At 40.9% G+C, this 21,673-nt stretch overlaps 1 protein-coding gene across 7 annotated transcripts in view; it reads left to right on the top strand.

Annotated features, from left to right (window-relative positions):
- Positions 1-21,673, top strand: part of LOC117230823 (serine proteinase stubble-like) — a 77,877-nt gene that overhangs the window by 7,450 nt on the left and 48,754 nt on the right. For 2 of the 7 annotated variants that reach the window (XM_033488679.1, XM_033488672.1), the window contains exons 2-3: positions 12,969-13,159; positions 14,383-14,681. The gene's annotated coding sequence lies outside the window, so the exon portion shown is untranslated. The other 5 variants (XM_033488676.1, XM_033488675.1, XM_033488677.1 and 2 more) reach the window with 5 other exon arrangements.

Below are 21,673 nucleotides of genomic sequence, written 5' to 3'. Positions count from 1 at the left end.
ATCTACGAATTTACGAGTATAGTAACGAGTATAATACTCGTTTCTCTCAGAAATAAAAGATTCCTGCAGATCCTCAAATTTTCGTCTCATTTTCCTATCACGTTTATCGTTTCAATAATTAATTCCACGTGTTCGCTGAAAATGGTATTACCAATAGAGAATGTCAGATTACATTCGTCATCTGTAAAAATAAAAACTTCCTACAATTACTGTACATTTTCGATTGCTTTCTGTCTCGTTCGTCCTTCGTTTCACATACGCGTTTATCATTTCGAGAATCAGTTATTGACGAATTTTACGTATACGGTAGTAAAACATCGAAAAGTCGTAAGCTAATTAACTGGAAGCGAGAGTATCGATGGAAAGGCGACGATAACGAGCAGCAGGGTGGCTGGACACAATGTCCACCGTACAGCCCGTACCGTTATTTTTTTATATTTATAACGTTGCCAGGTTCGAGGCCCTGTTACGCAACTTTCGTAACTGTATATCGTGGACCGTGTCACGGGATCAACCGGAGAAATATATCTGGCTTCGAGAGCGAGCTTTCGGCGAGAACTTACGAGCCTCCTGACTGCGTGGTGTGCACACAGCATACGGGAGTCATTCTTCTGGGACGATAAATCGTCCCTTCGATACGCGTGACCTCGTGAAATATGCGATGACGCGTTTTATCCTGCGACCCAGGGCTTTGCCTGTTTCAGCTATCTGAAATTCCGCCATTGTACTCCTCGAACTTTGTAAGGTCTGTAACCGTTTGAAGATGTTGCGCTTTCTTCTGAAGCGTGCTTTGAACTTTGAAGTATTCGTCGATCAGAATTTCAAGGATATAGTTATGCTATATAACAATAATTATTAGGCTTATGTTTGTGCGAATTCATATTTTCATTAATAAATTTGATGGATATTATGACGGTGAATTTGGATATTTTTGCATCTTGAAATTCCCATATCTACATAAAAAATCCGCAATTAATCCATATGTATTGAATTGCATTTCAATGATGATAAAATGTTTCCAACGGGTGTTCGACGTAATTTCAAGTGAAAATAAAATTCATTAAGTTAGAGCGTATTTGGCTGGGTAATTTTGACCGAAAATAAGATCTCGTTGAGTCGCAAATGAGAAAGCTACGACGACGCGCACGTACAAGGGCGTCGCGACGGCCCTTGCACTCTGATTAGAGGCGTCTGTTCGCCTGCTCGAGAATTCGCTTTATCCGCTGATACTTTGCATAGAAATTGCCTCGACCCATTTCACGAAGCGACCAGAAGCTCGAGCGAAGATTCCCAGGGTACTCTCCAACCCTAATTCACTGTCCATGCAAATGCTGCCGTTATTGGCGGGCGTACTTTCCCAGTTGCAAAGTACTCCGACACAGATTGATTGAATTTTACTGGGAAAGCCTTCTTACAACGTTCGCATAAGACCATTTTTCTTTTATAGCCGTGGAAATCTCTAACGTCTTAACGCGTGAATTATGGAAGGAAAATTGTACGATAGCGATGGAAAAATTGTGGCTTGTAACAAATATAAATCTCTTAGAATCCAAATTGATCAACTTCATTTTTTGACCATTTCAATTCTCAAGAAGCAAATCCGAATACTTAGGTACAGATCCTTTAATAAAATTCTAATTCCGTGAAAATATATAATCTGCAAATTTTTCTTCAAATCTACCACGAACCTTTTCAACAACCTAATATTTCGTAACATTTCGAGGAAACAAAAGAGGAATAAACATTTGACAAAGATCAATTTCATCGAGAGTTTCTCAATTGAACGCACACTTTCGACGATGCTTTTAACGAATTGCGAACACGTATACGCGAAAGATATCGCAATGCTCGAAAGCGTACCTCGATTATACCGTGTCCACCTGGTGCAATAACGAAAAACCGAGGACGGCGATTTATAGGCAGTAAATCATCCAGCAAAAACAATGTTTCGTCGTACGAGGTTCGTTCGTATCTTTTAACAATGCAGTGGGAGGCTCGGCTATTCGAGGCCATCGGTACCTCCACGTGACATCGAATAAATGGAAATTCCGACAAAGCGGAAAATACGCGCGGACGCGAGATCAAGTGCGCTTTAGATCGCGTTTCCATCGAAACGGCAATATCCTGCTCGATTAAATTTTATCGAGATGTTGGATTAAAAATCGTATACGTGAAAAGAGAGGCGGATAGGAGGAACATCAGCAATATTTTTCCACGATCGTGGCGGTAAAAGGGCGGCTCTAAGCCGCAACCCTCGATTATCGGGGGCTATCGAGGGTGAGGCGATCCGGGACCAGCCGTTTTGTCGAAGAATAAAACGTAACTTTTCCCAATTGGCCTCCAATCGCGACAAACTCCCCTCGCTATTTCACCGAGATGAAACCTCCTCTCTACGATGCGCTTTTGTGCTTTATACCTGCTACTGGGTTTAATCTTTTGGATCTCGAAGTGTCGGAACGTAGAACGTCGAAACGTGGCGTATTAACAATTTTTCTCTGCAACCAATAACACTTTCGTAGGATAACGATTCTCCCGTGTTTTTCTGAAATTTAAGAAATTCTCTAACGATGTGAAGTAACGATTCGGTTTACGACAAACATGGACGAGGATGGAGGGCAGCGAAGTTTTTTGTTAGGACGAGTGGAATTGTTAAACGTCACGTCGAATACATAAACGGGGCGACGTTTAAGAAGAACGATCGGTAAAAGTACTGGAAGACGGAGGATGTTTTTTTGAAACGTAGTGTCTCTGTTCGCGTGCAACAATGCAATTTCGGGGATGACAGGGACAAGTGGCTCCGACAGAGAAAAAGATTGTGGCCCCGAGGTGAACGGTTAGCCATTCTCTCGCAAATCGTTCCCCCATTTACGTGTGAGAAACGAGGTTGGAAGCAAGTCAAACGCGAAGTCGAACGAACGACTCTCTCTCTACGATCGTTCTCGTCGCCTTGGATTTCTTTAGAAATTCGAAATGTAAAATTGCCGACAATCCTGAGCTTATTACCTGGAAACCGAATGGATCTTATTAAACGACTCTATACGTGACGAAATAATAATATTCTCAAACATCAGACAGCCACTATTCCAAGTTGCTGAAAGAAATTGTCGATCGGCACGTTTCTATCGCTTGAAACCGCACGATCGTCACGTTTCCATTGACTCAAGTCGATCCGAGTAGTAAAAATAATAATATTCTGCAATATCAAAATGTAACCACGAAGCGGCAGCAGGTGATTCGAAGAAGTTTTCATCGCGTTTACAGGATAGAAGGATACGATGTACGTTCTCCTTGTTCGCGAAATCTATAGTTGGCAACGTTCCTTCGACAGAATCACGGCGAGGCGAAAGATTTCTGTTCTCAGCGCGCATCCCCGAGACGAATGCCTCTGCATCTTGTCTGCGTGCAAACTTTCACCAGTGTGCATTGTCCCCATCGTTATGCCGACTCACACGCGCCGTTGCAAACTGATTGAGGCTTTCGTTTCGCCAGCGACAGTCCGTTCATTCAGAAACGTCGATCCTCGTGGATGATTTCTTTTGCTACTCGAGAAACGCTTCGATTACGCTTAATGCACACGCAACGAACGTGCGTTTTCTTCTTCTTGCGTACTTTTGCAACTTGCAATCGAGAAACTCTCTGCAAAAAGTACTTATACCGTATGTTTGTGTAATCGTGTATTTGTGCGATGGAATCGTGTTCGATCAGAAGGCCCATAAAAAGCGAAGTCGATCAGCAGCTTCTGAGAGATTCAGTTATGGTATTTGCCCAACAGCGAAACAGATAATAGAGATTAAAAATCCATTAGAAGGATAGAAGTTAGCCTTAGCACTTTTTCACTCTTCTCTTCAAGGTTTCGTCTAACATGCAGAACAAGGCCGCGTTTGTTTCAACGTTCTGCGAAACGAGCACGCGCATGTACACGCTTGTAGACTCAGGCAAAGCGTCAAGATAGTTGCCCGTGACAAACAATAGACTGGCTCGTTTCCACCCACGACTTCCACCTGCTTTTTTTTCCGTCTGCTTCCTCTTCCCATTCAGCGTTATTACGAAACCACGTGTCTCGCCAACCGGCACTTTCATCCTTCTCCTTTTTATTCGCCATCTTTTTATCAGGCCGACGATCTCGTGATTCCGAAAATTACCACGTATTACGTAACGTTACTCGCATGTTGGCGACAATAACCGGTACCGAGGACGCAATTTTAGAAAATGAAGGTAAACCTTCAAAACGACATTATTTCCGCTCTTATTTTCTCAACAAATGTAAAGTGGTAAAAACCAAGCACCGATAGAGACTCCGATATTCCCATTCTTATCACGTTCTATGCTTTAACGAATTTTTCAAAGCTTGTGTTCGCGAGAACGTCAAAATATCGCCGGTATTCGTTCGGCGTTCGTCGTAGTCTACAATACATCGTTGTAGTATACAAAGTAAAATCACCAGGGGGAAAGAATGTTGGAGCACGGCCAGATCGTACGAGACGTCGTATCTCAAACGAAGATCGAGACTCAAGCTCGCGAATGTATCGAAATACCATCGGCGACGCTAAGAACTTCGCCGACCGGCGAAATAAGATAAATCGAGGGATTCGAGTGCACCGAAGCTGGAAGAGACAGTGTACGGAACGAATGGTTAATTTTACAGCCGAATGTTGCACGAAGATTCTTACTGGGCCAATGCCGGTTTACAGAACGGAACGGACGATCTCTCGTTTCCCACTTTTTAATTAGCTTCACGATGATAAATCTCAGCGTGCTTCGTTTAATTGCGCCTCGTAATCCATGATACCTCGCGATGGTTTCAACTCGATGAAAAATTCGACAGCGGTTAATCTCATCAATTACACGTACGAATTTCATTGGTCAAGTTAAAACAGCGGCGTCGATAAACGCGTAGTCGGTTGACGAGACTTCCTGGACATTTTCGAAGGGATTAGATAACAAATAAGTAGCTGAAGATTCGCACTCTTTTCAAGATTTATTTCGGCAAGAGGAATTTCAATCGTCGATCGTTATAATTTATTTATTCGAGATTCACGTCGTAGGAAACAGCACGAAGACAAGAAAAAAGGGATTCCACTAAAACGAGAGCGTCAACGTACCACGAGGAATTATAAGCCGCAAGAACGATAACCAATATCGAGAGAGAAAAGAAAAGAATTGATGAAAGACCGTAATAAAAATAAGACAAAGAATATCTAAAAATTGTAAAGATATCCAAGACAGCTGAAGATACTAAAGTACAGATTATCGAAATATGTAAACACAGCTCTGGGCGACGTAAAGATGAGATACAAAGCTGTCAATATGAAAATGACAAAATACACGGAAAGTATAGACGAGCGGTAGTATAGTATCGCGTCCCTGTTGCCATACGCTCGGCTCGACGGAACAAATTAATATCTCCCCTAGGAAATGTTTCTCCTTGTATTTATCATCATTCCGGTGTACCCCGTGGTGAACGGATGCGGCGAGAAGCGGGGTCAGAAAATGCCGCTAGAAAATGTGTATTGCGACCCAGTGACACGACGAAGATCCCGGCAACCGTTATCGCGTGTTGCCGCCGCTTTTTCTTCGCGTTTCTGCGACACGTTACAGGAATGCGTGAACGTTATCGATGGTGCATAGTGGTTCTTGATCCCTGGCTCCCTAACATATAGCCTCTCAGCATGCTAGCCTTTGGGAAATTCCCTCGAAAATACCTAGAATCATCGCTTATTTCTCGCAATTTCCATTTTTCTCGACCATATTTTATTCAACACGTCTTTATACGTTTCTGACCACCATGAGGACCAACGGCGACACAACGCACGTCGTACAAATATCAGTTATTATACATGATGTATAATGACTACAAAAAGTATCGGCATATATTTCTGTTTTTTAACGAATTATCTTCTAATAATTAAGTTATTTTTAATTGTTTTCTAATAGGTAGTCGCTAATAACCCTGACGATAAATACGATTTCGAATAGTTCAGAAAAGGAGAAAGAAGAAACGCGTTTCGATTTCTTATAGATCTCGGAATCAGTTGAATAACGAAGCACGGATGGGCGAATATCGGAAAGAACATGGCTCATCGTCAGGTATGCGATTAACTGTGTTTTAACTGTACCAAAAAACTCGCGGCGAAGTTGATATTTATCGCTGATATCGAGTTAATTAAAATATATTGCCACGTCTGGCATTCGTCGTACCGCCGCGTGCGTTTGTTAAGTTTATTGGAAATTCTGAGGGCTAGAGGAGGAGTGGGGGCATCGAGCGGAGGCAATTAAAAGAGAATAAACGGAGCCTTTAATTCAATCATCAACCACCATCAACAATTTCCCATGATTACAAATAAAAGAAACGTTACAAAAGAATAAACAGGGCCCTTAACCCAGCTATCAACCACCATCGGACTTCTCACAATTAAAACTAAAACAAATATTACGAAAAAATAAACGGAGCCCTTTGTCCAAGCATCATAACCGCCATCAAACTTCTCACGATTAAAAATAAAGCAAATATTTCAAAAAGAATAAGTAAAGAAGCGAAAAAAAAAACGTATCGAGTGGCTCGTCCTGCAGATCGATCGCCCGTTTGCTCCTCCATTTCCGTCGTTTCTCTGTCCTTGAAAAGCAATTAAACGCAAGTACGTTCCCGTGAAGGGGCCACGACGAGAACGGGAATACTGTTGGAGACGTGGTCGATAATTAAGAAGAGAGAGTCGACCCTGCAACAGGCTCGACTATCTCCTCAAAGCGTTATGCCAGCTTCACGCTGAATCTTAAAGTATCTTCGGTTTAGTTAATAATTACAGTTTCGTTCGTCCTGCCAAATATTTTCGTTAAAACGTACAGAAGCAGAAATTCAGCAGTTATGTCGACGGTACGACCAAGAGTAATCTAAGTTTTAGATAGTTAAGATTGTATTAGTTAATGTATTAGTTAAGAATACGTCGACAGCATTATGGATACAATTTCCTAATGCACTTGCGAAGTGGCATCGCTGTTGAGAAATGTAAACTCGATCGTCTAAGACCCAAGAGGATTATAACGACGAAGCTAAAACGAAACGACCCGTCTGCCGCCAATGACACCGTTCTTTGGATTTTATTGTATAATTTACGGAAGTGTTACGACCAACATAGTAAATCCAAGAGAGATTCGTGTGTTCTCGACGATCTTTTTGATTCTCTCTTCATTCTATGTAGCGTGTTTCGTGGCTCGTTGCGCGGCTTATTAAATTAAAATTCCTGACTTTACACGGTGTAAAACAGTCATTACACGAGTTGCCTTCACTCTGCTACAAATATATTCAATTCATTATCGAGATGAGCCTTTGAATCCTAGTAATTAATAAAATCTTGCTACTAGAATTCGTCTACGCCGCTTAATTTTACTAAGAAACGTGAAAAATGTCGTAGATTTCGAGTGGTCTTTTGGTCGATTGGATGACTAGAGATTGTAATATTCCATCGGACCAACCCTCTACGAAGAGAGTACTCTCGAACCAAATTGCCCGGCAAAGGCGAACGAGTCTGAAAGACAGAATAAAGGATAAAAGGTAAGAAGTGGACACGGACTAAGAGGACATCTCGATCGATATCGAACTCAATTACGCGCAATGAACGGAGTGGCGTAAATAAATTCAATTCAACGACGAGCCGTTGTCTCTGTGGTCGGCCGTGGTCCAAGTGACCCACTTCCGTCGAGGAGGAAGAGGACGAAGACTCGGTTCAACCGCAGGGTAAACGAAAACGCGACAAAGAGGAACGTGCTCGTCGCGAAGGGAAAGGGAAGAATGTACAGAGTCAGAGATCGGAATCGTGCGTGACAGGTTCCGTAAAGGGGGACCTTTTAACTGCGTCTCGTCCAATAAACCTGCGGGTTTCGCCCGTGGAAATTCCTCTTTAGACCGTCGTAAACCTGCCATCGCCGTCCGTGTCAATTAGGGGCGCACACACGCCACGAAAATTCGGCACGAATCGGCGCAGCGAATCGAATTTATGCCTCGTGCCAGTTTCATTCTCGCCTGTGTTCCTCCTTGTCGTGCCTCAAACGATCAAGGCTGTGGCTCGTCGAAACGAGCAATATTCAAAGTTGCGGCTTTATCTAGCTCAACTCTAGTTTCCAAGTTTCCCAGTGAACGGATATTGATTCCATTAAATCCCATACTGTCGGTAAATTCTGCTACATGTACTTACATAGTTAACGTAGTTGATGCCGGATAGCGATGAAATGTTCACTTGAATCGGTAATATTCTACCGGATATGGAGATATAAAATGATTTTCGAGGATTATCTAAACAGCGTAATCTAAATTGCGATGTACGGCTTTAACATGGAGATGATTATTACACTTTAGATAGACGTTCGTGTATATTCGTATTTTTATATAAGCATATAACTAAAGAAGAAGATATCACGTATAAATTGTATTGGGATATATTTTTTATTTTGCATATTTAATTCGAAAACTATAAACAACACCACAAAAGTGACATGTTAAAATTCGTTTCCGTATAACAGTATGTGGAAACGTTTTCTGAAACTATATTTCTCAAGCATAAATTGCTAAGGCACTCCGTCAGTCTGCGACTCTAACCTAAAACTCTCAGCGTAGGTGGTCGTGAATCTCGTATCATCGCCGAAGGAGCCCACACGCGCAATTAGCAAGCCCTTACACGAGATCCAAAGAGGGCTGTCCTAATTAAAATTTCACTTAGCACGCATCGTTACAAGGCAACAAGAACTTGCTACATTTTTCTCGATGGAATACCTCGGGGCCACCCCGTGGTAAGCAAACCCATCGAACTCGAACACGCGTGTCGTCGTCGATGCAACAACCAAGTGCATCCTTCTCCATTATTCTTTCTTCCGTTTTCTTTTTTATTTTCTACGCGGCTACTCTTATAACGAGGCGCAATTAACGAGACCAAGCCGAGCCAGCAATTTCGAGCATTCGTGTAACGTCGATGACCGAAATGGGAAGGAGGAGGACGGTTTCTAAGTCATCTCATCCGGTGGCGTGGCGAATTCCGGTTCGGCTAATCGGCTGCGTGCATCCCCGGGCCACCACGCATTCCAAATGAGTCTGGTCCCCCGCAGAGGGTCCCCCATGTATTTTAAATGTATGCAAAGCCAAGATTGCCTCCGCGATTTATGCCGTAACGTTAAAGCCGGATTTCGCGTGATACAATTACCGCTGCGTTCATATCGAAGATCGCGAAGGATACTGCAACAAAGATACCGAACGAAAATTAAAATTGTAAGCAGATTGGTCTTAGACGTGCACTGTTACACCTCGGCTCGAAGATCTTGGGACAGCTATTATGTTTTATGAATTAGCCGATTTGCGAAGCAGTGCCACGTAAGTTTCCTTTTGATCCTCGAGGAAGACTTCTCTGATCCGATAAACATAGCTGAACTCGATAACGTCACGAAGAGAGATATCGACGAAGGGAAAAAGAACGTCGAACGGGTCACAGTGAAAAAAGAAAGCGATTGTTAAGCAACGAGGAGAAATTCCTTTTTCAACGTAGTCCTGTCGGACCTCCGCTGTCCGAGTGGAAACAATGGAATCAACAGCGGCCGCGATATACGCGACGCAAGTGTACCGTGAAAAGAAAATGCATCTCAACCGCGTGTCTCGATCTCCTCGAGCTTTGCAACGTATCTTGGTGTCTTCCCATTAGCCAAAGAAATGGTACCATATCGATAACGTAATTGAGAAATTTATTTCTCTTCTATATGATATATTAGCCAACCTGTACGATAAGATGTTCTACTTGTATTACACGATAAAAGTACTCATTACCCTAGAATATTTATTCACATTTCGTAGTGTAAGCTTACATAGGTCAGGCGGTTCGCGTCACATCAACAGAAACGAGGGAATTGTCACGTCGAACAGTCTAGAACTGTAAACTGAACGAGTTTGAGGGATATCGATGTCTAAGTCACGTCAGGTTTCTATTACGGTCAGATAATAATAGGAGATTACAAGTGAAACTTGCTGGAAAGGTTAGGAGTCGAGACAGTTGAAACGACAATGCGGAACAGAGAGCATAGCACGGAAAAGGGGTTAATTAATCGTGTCAATTACCCATTTACCACCTGAAGGAAAAAGAGTCTCGGTTTCATCAGGCGTTTACCTGACATTTCCACTCTGAATCGCCGGATTTTTATACGCGGCCAGGACTCGCGAGCCTCCTATAAACGTTTCCCTCTATCTCTCTATTTTTCTCTCTCTTCGGTATCTAGCTCATCGCAATATATCTTGGCTCACGCGTTCGCAATTAGTGGACGCATTTAATACAAAGCAGCGGCTTAATTAACGCGGCAATTTTCACCAGGTCGTCGAGTTATCAGCGTGCAGAAACGTCGCGGTATTTTTCCGTGATTAGATCGGACCCGGCATGTGGACGCTATGAGAAATCCATGAAATCTTCGCGTTGTTAATCATCGCGACGAAAAATCGAAACGATAACGAACCCAGCTGTTCGCTGACGAATAGTTCGTTATACAGGGTGTTCCAATCATCACGGTACAATCGGCAAATTGCTAATTATTCGTGAAAAAATAGATGGAAAATATAAAATAAAAGTTTTTTATACGGCGCGGTGCTTCGTATCTAGAAAATTCAATTCGAACATTTGTTTGGTATATTCGCTTCTGTCCAGTGCAAAATTAACCAAGTTCGAATATATCCACTTGACAAATTTTCAAACTCGATCGTCTTAAAAATGTCATTTGTCCCTATATTTTCGATTTACTCTTTTACGTACAGTCACTCCCTTGCCGATTGTGTTATGATCACTAAGACACCGTGTATTAGAAGCTATTCGCGAAAATACAATTTTGCCTTGTTAACCTCGTGACAATAGTAATTATTTTCTAGTAAATACGATGAAACGATAGCTTTAAATATGCCCAGCGTGAAACGTGTTAATTCCTCCGGGCTAATTGGAAGAGTGGCTCTGTTTGTCGGCAATTATCTACACGTCGTCGACTGCGCACGGCGTTAATCCTCATGGGATATCGAAACTAAAAAGTTTCTCCTGTGCCAGATAATCAACGAGGAACCTTCTGTAACAATATGGTGAACGCGTATGCAGAATTGGCCATTATTTCCGCGTACGCACCAGTTACGAGCCGAGAAAGGAAATGCATTTCGCGTCGGAGAGCGTCCGGCTGCACTCGATACACACGATGCATTATCTCCCAACGAATGTCCTTAACGCCACATCTGTTTCTCCATTTATCGTGAAAGCGATTCTTTCTTCATTGTTTCTATGACTGTCAACGATTTACCTGTCTTACTTTTCTTCTCACCGTTCTCTCTACTGTTCTATCAGAAATCCAGATGCCCGATCGTCTTATTAGAGTCACTCGAAACTTGCAATATTTTTCATCTTTTTAGGATTGACAGGTGGAATTGTTTTTTTAGATTGAAAAGCAGCGACACAGTGTCTTATTTCCACGTAAGGTGTTTCTATTCTGCCAAAGATCTTTCACCAGGTACATCTAAGTATATATATCTAGCTGATAACGATCGAAATTCTGTAGGAGTGGTTTCAGAATGCAAATATAAACGATACGAAGTTGTTGAGAAAGGAAACTCGAGCGTTTGTGCTTTCATAATAATATTCATAAATAAGTGGCGATATTCCGGCCATGACGTTGCGATGTAATTAAGTTGCTCGAGTTGAACGAGCAATTTCGGGGAAAGTAAATATTCAAATGCTATTATCTCGAAGCTACAAGCGAACCGTAGATGCTCCTACAATTCCGTATTCACGGAATAAGCAAATAGAAGGTACTCGTCTACACTGTCGTTCAAAAATACAGTACAACTCCATTTATCTAAACTGCATTTGTTGGAACGAAATTTCAGTTAATTTTACCTGATTTAATAGAATCTTTACCAATCGAAATCACTAATTTGAACATGAGCTTCTATCGTGCGAAAGAAAAATAGATAGTAAGCAGAAATTGATGAACTCTATTATATATGGACTACCATTTAATTTTCAATACGTAAATACAATTTATTTAAACCCTTTTCTTCTTTCTTCTTGTAGGGAAAAACAATTGATGCAACGATATACAATTCGAAATAGAATGAAAGAAACGAATTAGTTAGTCAATTGGAGGAACAATTAAACGGGGACGTGGTTGCGCAGCAAATTTTTCTTGCCGGTTCGCAGAAGACGGTACTCGTTAGGCCAGCGAATTAGAGCGAAAACTTCAAAAACTGGTGAGAGTGGCGTCGAGAGGCGTAGACCGCGTTTCGGTTGTGTCTAAAGCCGTGGCGATATTTCAATTCGAAAACTTCCCGTAGAAATCAGCCGATGCGGGAATATTAATGATCCTTGGCTGCAGAGAGGCGAGGTTTCGTTTTCCTATCCTTTCCATCTTCTTCTCTTGGCTTGCTATCATCGTGCTCGCACGCTTCATGTTCCTTTTACCTCACTCGATTTCACAATAAGAACGACTACACCAGTAATGTCATGAATTACAACAGTTATATCGAACGATCTTACTATAATAATAGTCTACCTAATGGGACTAGGTTTTAGGCTAATAATCATATTATATTAATAAACCTGGATATTCAGTGGAACTATATGCAACGCTTACTGTATACTTAAGATCAGCCATCCTGTGTATTAATTTTTGTTAAATATATATTTGCGATATCCTGCAATTCCTATATTTATGCTGTTTACTAATTTTTATAAAACGTACTTGAAATAAACATCTTGTAATTTCTATAATCTTCAAATTGCTTTCAAATTTGATCCATACAATCTTGACAGCCGTGTGTCATTACAGTGCTAATGAAATTCCCAAATATTTTACATAACATATACAACAATGTGAACATAATTTATTACGGCAAATGTTCAAATACTTTCGTGAGTCATTATAGATAGCATCGAATTCCATTCTCATTTAACCAATCTTATACAATCTCACAGGCAAGGTAATATCCTAGGGACGTGAGTATCGAGACGATCCTTCTAACGATGGCTCGCAGCGATGTCCACAGAGGGAGGAGACACAGGACTAGACGTTCGGACGAGACAGGTAGCGCGAGAGGAGGCCGTCGGCCTCGACTGTTCTCCAAGAGGTCGACCCACTTCGCCCAAAGGCGAGAGGGACCGTACTGGTAGGCAGTTACGTACATATACGTATACCTTACATACGTAAATATATCTACGATCTTCTCTTTGCGTCGTATAACGGCCTCCCTGCCTCACCCTTTCTCCGCCTCTCTCTTCCTCCATTCTTTGTCCCTGTTCTCCCCGTTCGATATGTCCAAAAGGTATTTCGAACAACCGTGTACTTCGATAAACTAACCTTTCGTCCTCCCTTATCGTTACGTTCGGTCGAATCGTCGAAACAGGTCGCACGAATAACTCCAATCACGCATTGTTTTCCTAGTCGAAGAAATTAACCGCGACGGATTTTCCTTTCGATCGTTCAAGCTTGTGCCGCTATCGGCTGTTTACGTTTCGTTTCGTCTGTCCTCGATGCGACATCGGTGTCGATGCGATTGTTAAACCTCGGGTCGGCGTCGCTCGTAGTGTTGGTTCGCGCGCCGCGCCGTGTTGATCGCACGTGTCACTCGTGCCTGTAACGATTTTCATAATTTATTCCGATTCACCATATCTTGATAGACCATTTTAAACCATTGTCTAACTACGACAATCGCTCTCAACCTTGTTCCAGACATGTCGTAACCACACATGCGAACATTGTTCTAACGGAGACAATAGAGTTTCGAGAATTTGATTTAGTAACGTTGGTTCGTTAAATCAGACACCAAGGCAAGATTGGACACATTTTTAGAAATTTGATTTATTAAAGTTATTTTTACGAAGAAGACACGAAGACAATGGAGTTCGAAATATTTGATTCGATAATAGCCTCTTATTAAAAGACACGAGCGAAATTGGAAATCAAAGCCGATATTCCTGGCGGGAGACGGCACGTGGTTTCTGCAGGCACGCGGCTCCCTACTCTCTACCACGAGTTCCTCGTCCACGCTGGACGCAATCAGCCGATCCTCAAAGCCCGACCGGTAGTCGAACCGCGTGCACGTGGAGCCCGACGTGGCCTCTGCCTCCGTGGATCGCGATCAACCGACCGATCAACGGAGTCTGATATCGATCGAGCTCCCATTCAACCTGAGGATCTAGCCGTGAAACGTGACTGCGATCGTGGATGATCGACCGTTCGGAGTTACACGAAGGGAACGATCGATCGTGATCGATCCGATACTAATTGAACGTCGTTTAGGAACAGTAGTCGAAACGTGTCTCAATTTCTCTTTCTCTTTTTTTCTCTCTCTCTCTCTATCTCTCTCTCTTTCTTCTTCTCTTCTTCGAGATCGTAGACGGTGAATCGATTTCCGTGGAAAAGTCAACAGGTGAATCATCCAAGAGGCGTCCAGTCATCCAGTCAGACTGGATTCGACTGGATTTCACCTTTCGACCAGAAGAACAGACACACGGGGTGGTTCCTCGGAGTTCAGTGGCACATGTGATCGTGATCAAAGAAGATCCAGTGTCTGGGTTCTCGCGGGGACCAGAGGTTTTTGTCGAGGATCCTGGATCCAGAGGAATGGATGAAGAATGAAGAAAGGGTGAATGCTCCGCTTCGCAGAACGTGAGAGCTGCTTCAAATCGGTGAGTTCGGCTTTTTTTTTTATTTTTTTAGACGACCTTTCCGTAATATTGTCTTCTATTTGATCTTAACTGGATTTTACCACGAGTAAGATTATTCTTTGTATTTGATTTTGAAGTTAGACACGTGTATATTATCCCTTTGAAAATTCTTGTAATATTTATAGAAATGTTAAAAATACTGGGTGTCTTAGTAATCGTATCTTTGTTTCCACAAAACTCCGTTAACTTACCAAGTATTCTTGAAAGAGTAACATCTTTAAGCTTATTTTCATTTTTCATCGTGTCGCATGAAAATGCTTCTGTTCGATTACAAAGCGACGTTAAAATTGACAAATATTTATTTACACACTGTTTTCCTCCTTTGATCTTCATACACGGTAAACTTCATTTTTTAAAGTTTTGAAATTACATATCTTGTACAAGTTACACGTAAATGATATTACTTAGAGAATGACCTAATATTTTGTAATTTTCTGCGTCATGTTCCGACACTCGACATAACGTTTCAGCTTGTTCTCAGAATTTTCTTTTCTATGTTGATATTTAATATACACGAAAGTTTTTCACAAGAAACTTGCGGTGACTAACAGACACGGAACGCGATTGTAATCCAGGTTGGAGATTCTTCGTTTTTACGAAGCTCGTTGGAACATCTGTCGATCACTGTTTCTTATGTAGATACTTTCTTGCGTGGGCAAAAACATTCCGCGAGGAACGCATAATAACACGGAGACATCGCGGAATGTCGCGAACTAGGTTACCGATCTTTTACTAGGAAAATTTTCCTCGAACCGACAGCTGCTCCGGCTAGCTTTCGTGCTCATTGACTTCGTGAATCTGAAAAAAAATTCTGGTTGGCGAGTTTATCGAATTCCCGCCGGAATACTACTGTTTCTTCCATACAGCATCTCTCTGTACATTTCAATCCTCTTCGACTGCGGATAGAAATCGTGAGAAAAAATAATAAACGCGAACCACGAAGCTCGTAAATTTTTTTTTCACGAAATACATTAACGATCGCGCAATTAGAACGTTTATTAGCAGCGTTCTTAGAGGATACTTCTAAAAGCAGACGTACGACCTACTTGGCTGCCGAATCCGACCACTCTTGTTGAGAAACGAAGAAATATCGTGCGTCAGGTTCGTGAATTCCCAGCAATTTTCTGCGACGTGTTTAACACGAACCCAAGTAGGGTGGCTGTTATAACACGAATTACCACTTTATCGTTGGTATTCCTCTCAGGCAGGTTAAAACGAAAGTGACTTAATTCCTGTGAATCAGTCACGCCTTCCGAATAACAAAAATGAAGGTCTGACGAGCCTCGTGAAGCCCTCGCTAATGGAAATCGGACAGATCGTGCATAATTAGCTTGCCTGTTCTTCGAACACAGATGTTTTCATTGAGTTAGTAACTCTGATAGAGTCTTCGACTTTGATTTCTATATTAAGGATTCGAATTAGGATTCTAGTTGGAAATTTTTTTCTTTTTTTTTTTTTGAAATTTTTGATTTATTTAAAATGTGTTACTTGGACTTGTTAAGTTTGATGTTAGCTTCAGTGCTTTTTTGGTTTTCCGGATTAACTTCTTTTCGAGTGATCTTAGATCTAGTGACCCCGTCACTAAATTATGCAACTATTCGAGTAGTATCTCCGAACAAATCTATCTGTTCTCTGGATCTTATTATATGTTCAGACGACGCAGCAATGCAATGAAAATTGCAATTATTTAATTTCTGACGTGTTATCATAATTTAACTTCCTTTGACCGTCTTCTTTTTTATATATTTATATCTTTTTTTTTGTTTTCTTTGTTGTACAGCCATTATTCATTGTTGTAGCTCCTCTTCTTCTTTGTACCATCGAGCTAGAGCCCGTGATTTAGTAGATAAATAAATAAATAAATGGATATTCTAGTGTTTAGATAATTGTGATCTATCGAATATAAATCGACTACCATAATGTGATTAACGTCAGTTTTGTTTTTCAAACCACTTATCCATCTCCATAAATTTTCTAAAAACCACTCCGTCAATATACAGCATAAATCAAGATGGAAAACAAAAATAGAGTCCGTGATTCATTCAGATCGATCGGTTTTATTATATAAATCGTCAGCTGGCTACGTGGTAGTATTCTCGTTGTACATTGTTGGACAAACCGGTTCGCGAACAGATCGGAAACGCAAATAAATATATCACGATAAAATCGAGCCGCGTAATCGACGCGGACTAGTCGCTCGCGAACGAATGTATCACCGGAAGTAATCAGGAGTCTATAAAGCGACGTCCTCGGAAGACATACGGTACCAATAAATTACTTCGATGGTGATTCGTGTGACAATAAAATTTCATATGACTCTGAATGACGTAGACATGGTTCATCGTTATATGTACCTTGATCCATAGATGAAATTCAGTAGCTCTTTAAGCGGGTTAAAAAAGATAATTCAATGTTTCAAAAAATAATGATTTATTAATTCATAGACTTCTTACGGCTATTTTCTATGAAACATTTTTTATCGGTACTTTTTCAATGTTCATGATCGTAGCATATATTTATCCTCAAAATCAAATGAAAAGATAGCTTTAATGTGAAATTGATTGATGATACATATATTAAATCTTAAAATTGATTTTCTATAAAAGATGTGAAATGTGACATCTATGAATATTCATTAGATATATCATTCGAGTTTCATTTATGAATCACGAATGACGGCGATGAACATAATTTTTTGTTCCTTGGATTCACCGTACAAATATTTTTTATTATATTAGTTGTTAAATTTCAATGCTGTTGCAACGTTCATCGTTCTAAATGGCGAAGGAACGAGGATGGAGAAGGTCGGAACGGAAAAACGCCGTGGTACAGGGCAATAAATCGCGCGAGATCGTGTAACCCGCCGCCTTCTAACGCGTACAATGAATATCTATTGTGCCTTTTACTTTCTCCCAGCCGGCGTCGGAACATCGTGCTCTCGTGTCTCGTGGAACAGAAACCATGTGTACATGTGTGGACACCTGTTTCTATCGTTTCATTCGATTCAATTCGAAAGAGTTGACGACGTGACACCGCGTCGTTAGAAAATCGAACAAACGATTGTCAAGGGAAAACATAGTCGGTATATTTGAGTTTAAAGTCGAGTTAGAAATCGTTTGGCTGTAAAGATGCATTCGACTCGATTCGACACGAAAGCATGCGTATCGAAATTGGCCAACGTCGTTAGAAAGCAATTCGTTGAAAGAGCTGTCGAAGAGAGAAGCGAAATTGAGAGAACTCGCGAATATTGTCCTTACGATGACGGGATCGTAGGATTATTTTTGTAAAACTTATCAGAATTTCCTCTTTCTTGCAAGCTAGTCTGATCTTGCGTAGTTTACCCTATCATTATTGATATATGTATCATAGCGTATCTAATTCGTTGACGTAAAATCTTTGACGTGTCTTGAACCAACCTAGACGAGAGAAGAACTCGTCTAGACTAGTTTTTTTAAGTCGTTTCAAATAGCCGAGACTATATAATAAGGTATCTCCGTCGCGAAACAAAGAAACACGCGTCAAAAACAAGCAATCCATTATCTGGAAACGAGTCGTTGCCCTACTCTATTCTCGTAATTCGTGATTCAACTGGATCTTCCTTGAATAAATAACACTTCCATTTCAGACATCTTCTCCGTCTTCTGCCTAGCTGTATTTCTCGAATTTTCATATCTCAATCTCACTTTTATTTCAAAGGACTGAGACGACTTTGAATATTTTAAATTTTACGCGTAAGATTCGAACGAAAAATCAATTAGGTTTTTTCTCAAACGTAAAGAATTGTCTGGCAATGGAAGAATAGATCGAGATATCTGACGAAGGAACGCTTCGTTGGAAACCAAGAATATGAGCAAATACTTTTTCTAGCCACTGTAAGAATCGAATTAATAAGAAATAGCCACGATGTGTCAGACCGTTTTGGCAGCACGCATTACGTGTGCCAATGAGTTGATAAAATATACTTTAACGAATATTCAAGTGGAATCCAAAAATATCGCACCGAGAAAGTGTCGGTGTTACCGTGATTAACTGTAAAAGCCATCATCTGGCTGACCAGATGGCTCGAAGACGGTAGGACGATGCGTTTGAACAGTAGCGTAGAGCTAATCAGTGAAAGTGCCACACGACCAAGTGGCCGCGCTCCTTCTGAAAATCGAATCGACCCACTTCGAGCTGCACTTACGATTCTCCTTCTTGCGTCTCGTTCGATGGAACGAACCTCGGTCATTGTCGTAATCGCTGTAGACGTTTAATCAGTAGCTGGAACAGAGTCGAATGACGATTTTACGCGCGTGCGATGTTTATTTTCGTCCGTTTCTTGCCTGGTCTGTGTTTCTTTAAGTGGGTTAGACAGTCTTTCATCTCGTTCCAGTCGCCTACTTGTCGTTTCATTGCTTACGATGACTTTGCTCCTCGAAAGCACGGAGTGCAATCGTTGCATCCCGAATGAGAACGATTCTATCTATGGAGATTTATATCGATTCGTCACGAGTTTCTTCGCTAACAGAGATACCCTATTTTCTGATTGTCTAACGACTATGTCCCACGGGTTATCTGGTCGACCGAGTTTTCACAGCGAGCTTCCACTTTCACTTCGAATAAAATTCAGTAGAATCACCGTTAAACGAATTAGGTACGAGAACGAGGATACGGTTTTTGTAGCCACAGGTTAAAGGACAAGCAGGTATATCTGGAGAACGCGTGCCAGTCTAGAACTGTAAAGTCATGTGGCGTTATGAGGTTTCCAAGCTATGTAGATATCGATCGATCCCCTTCGCTACGTTTCACCGAGAAATCCTTTTGTTCCACTCAAGGCAGATGGAGAACAGAACTTCGAAAGCATAGCGACGACGAAGTGAAAATGAAACGGTTATCCGCGTTTCTCTCGTTACCGGTGTTACATTTCGTGAAACGTATTGTTGGAAGTTTAGTTAATTTAGTAGCGTCGTACACTTATAAATGGCTTGTACATATTACGATATCGTAAGTAATTTAACCAGAATCAGACGGAGAGGAAAACGAGAATTATTTTTTTATTCTTTTACAAACTGAAATATTCGCATATAAGCGACGAAATGTTTAAAATGAAATAGACAATCGTTAAATAAATTAATAAATCAAACAGGACTTATTTCTTTATTTTTCTCTTTTTATAAATTGAAATCATAGTATATAGTGAAAAAACTGTTATTTCATTCTCCATCTAATTTGTTATAGAATTTTGTCCATAATTAGGCCAGGTAGAATTACTATAGGTCAAACATCTTTACTATATGCCGATCCAAAGACAATAACTTGGAGAAAAAGTTTCGTGAATCCATACGATATACTATGAATTCAAGGTATGATATCGATCTGGCTCGTGATACTATCCTGGCAGGATTTCACCTAGTCACTGAGAAATCCTTTTGTTCTACGCGATAGAGAAAGACCGGTGATATCGTTCCGTTTGGTATCGTTTAGTACGGTATCGATGGAAGCGAAAACGAACGGACGATCCATCCAGGTGTCCCGATTAAATCGCACCGCTTGCCTTGGATATCGCGCTCGAGCGATCCGAGTTCGCTATCATCGAAAGTCGCAGGTGTTAATTTCATCCGGGAACCAGCAGCCAGGTCGACCACAATACGGTCGACTTTGTTCTCGAATCGAGCGCTACTGATCAGCCAACCATTAACCATTTCGCTCTAGTTTCAAGCTTCGTTCTTTGCCAGACGATACGGAACAAATTAACACGACAATATATAAATTATTTTATATAAATTATATTGTTGCATCCTCATCGTTTAATGTGTATTGACTCACGAAATTATTTGGGCACTTACCATAGAAAATTGTTATCTTTGTATCGTACCTATGTGTTGTATAAAATATTTTGAAATTTTATCGTTACTTTAACGATACACGACTCTACCGTTCATTTAGCAGATGTACATACCTAGTTCATAGATATATTAATTTACATAAACGTTCACAGCTTATTTGTTACTCTGATTGAAATAGAGACACATAATGGGTAGTATGAGTTCGCGAAAGATTCTCTCTACGTTTCCATCGACCCCTTTCTCTCTTCTACTTATTATATTATTTCTGTTGCGGTTCGGAAGAGGCCATTAAACCATTTCATCGTCACGGTCGCTGGACCACAAAAGATTTGTCCTCTATATCTCAGAGATAATACTTGTAGTATTTGACCCAAAATCGGCAGATCGAACGCGAATTCGCGAAACGTAGGTCGTTTAACGCGGCTAATTCGCACGGGCGCTTTCTCGTGTCTCGATTAGCGTTCGGTCGTTAACGTGGTCCGGCTAATTAGCCTTCGAGGAACGACCGACAGCGCGTGAAAAACGCCTGGAATTGTATCGACGAACATGATAAAGCACTTGTTGTGCTGGTGTATCCAGTTGGCTGGTAATCTTTGAAAGACGGTTTCAAATTGAAAACTTGTTTACGTTATATGTAGTTTCTACTTCGTTGACCCAAAAATTAGAATTTTGAAATGCACGGAGATATTAGTTATCGCGATTTATTCGATACGTCTCAATTACGAGAAAAAGAGGTAACTTTTTTAACATATATCAGTGTGGTGTATCACTAATTAGTAATCTCTACTTTAGAATAAAAGATGTTCAACGTGTATATTGGGCTTGACGCGCTGGAAATACGATGCATTGGATTATAAAATCCACTTAATTCATTATGAAATAGATTATACGGTTACAATAAATATGATAATTGAATGTAACAAAATCTAGGTCTCGTGTTTTTTGTACAGCTCGTAATATGAATGATGCGGCGATGACGTGCAGAAAATACAGCGCGATGCTCTTTCATTAATTATAGTTTTTATTCCTGCACAAATACTGACACGCTGAATTTCAAGAGCTTCCTATATTTTCTAAATGCTACGTCGCTAAAGTTGAAATCTGAAATTTCATTTTAGGTTACAATAT

Source organism: Bombus vosnesenskii, unplaced genomic scaffold (assembly GCF_011952255.1).
Source record: "Bombus vosnesenskii isolate JDL3184/JDL3185 unplaced genomic scaffold, Bvos_JDL3184-5_v1.1 scf7180000013267, whole genome shotgun sequence".
Classification (NCBI taxonomy): Eukaryota; Metazoa; Arthropoda; class Insecta; order Hymenoptera; family Apidae; genus Bombus; species Bombus vosnesenskii.
Note: the sequence above shows the minus strand (reverse complement) of the source record. Positions and strands in the feature narration are given on the sequence as shown.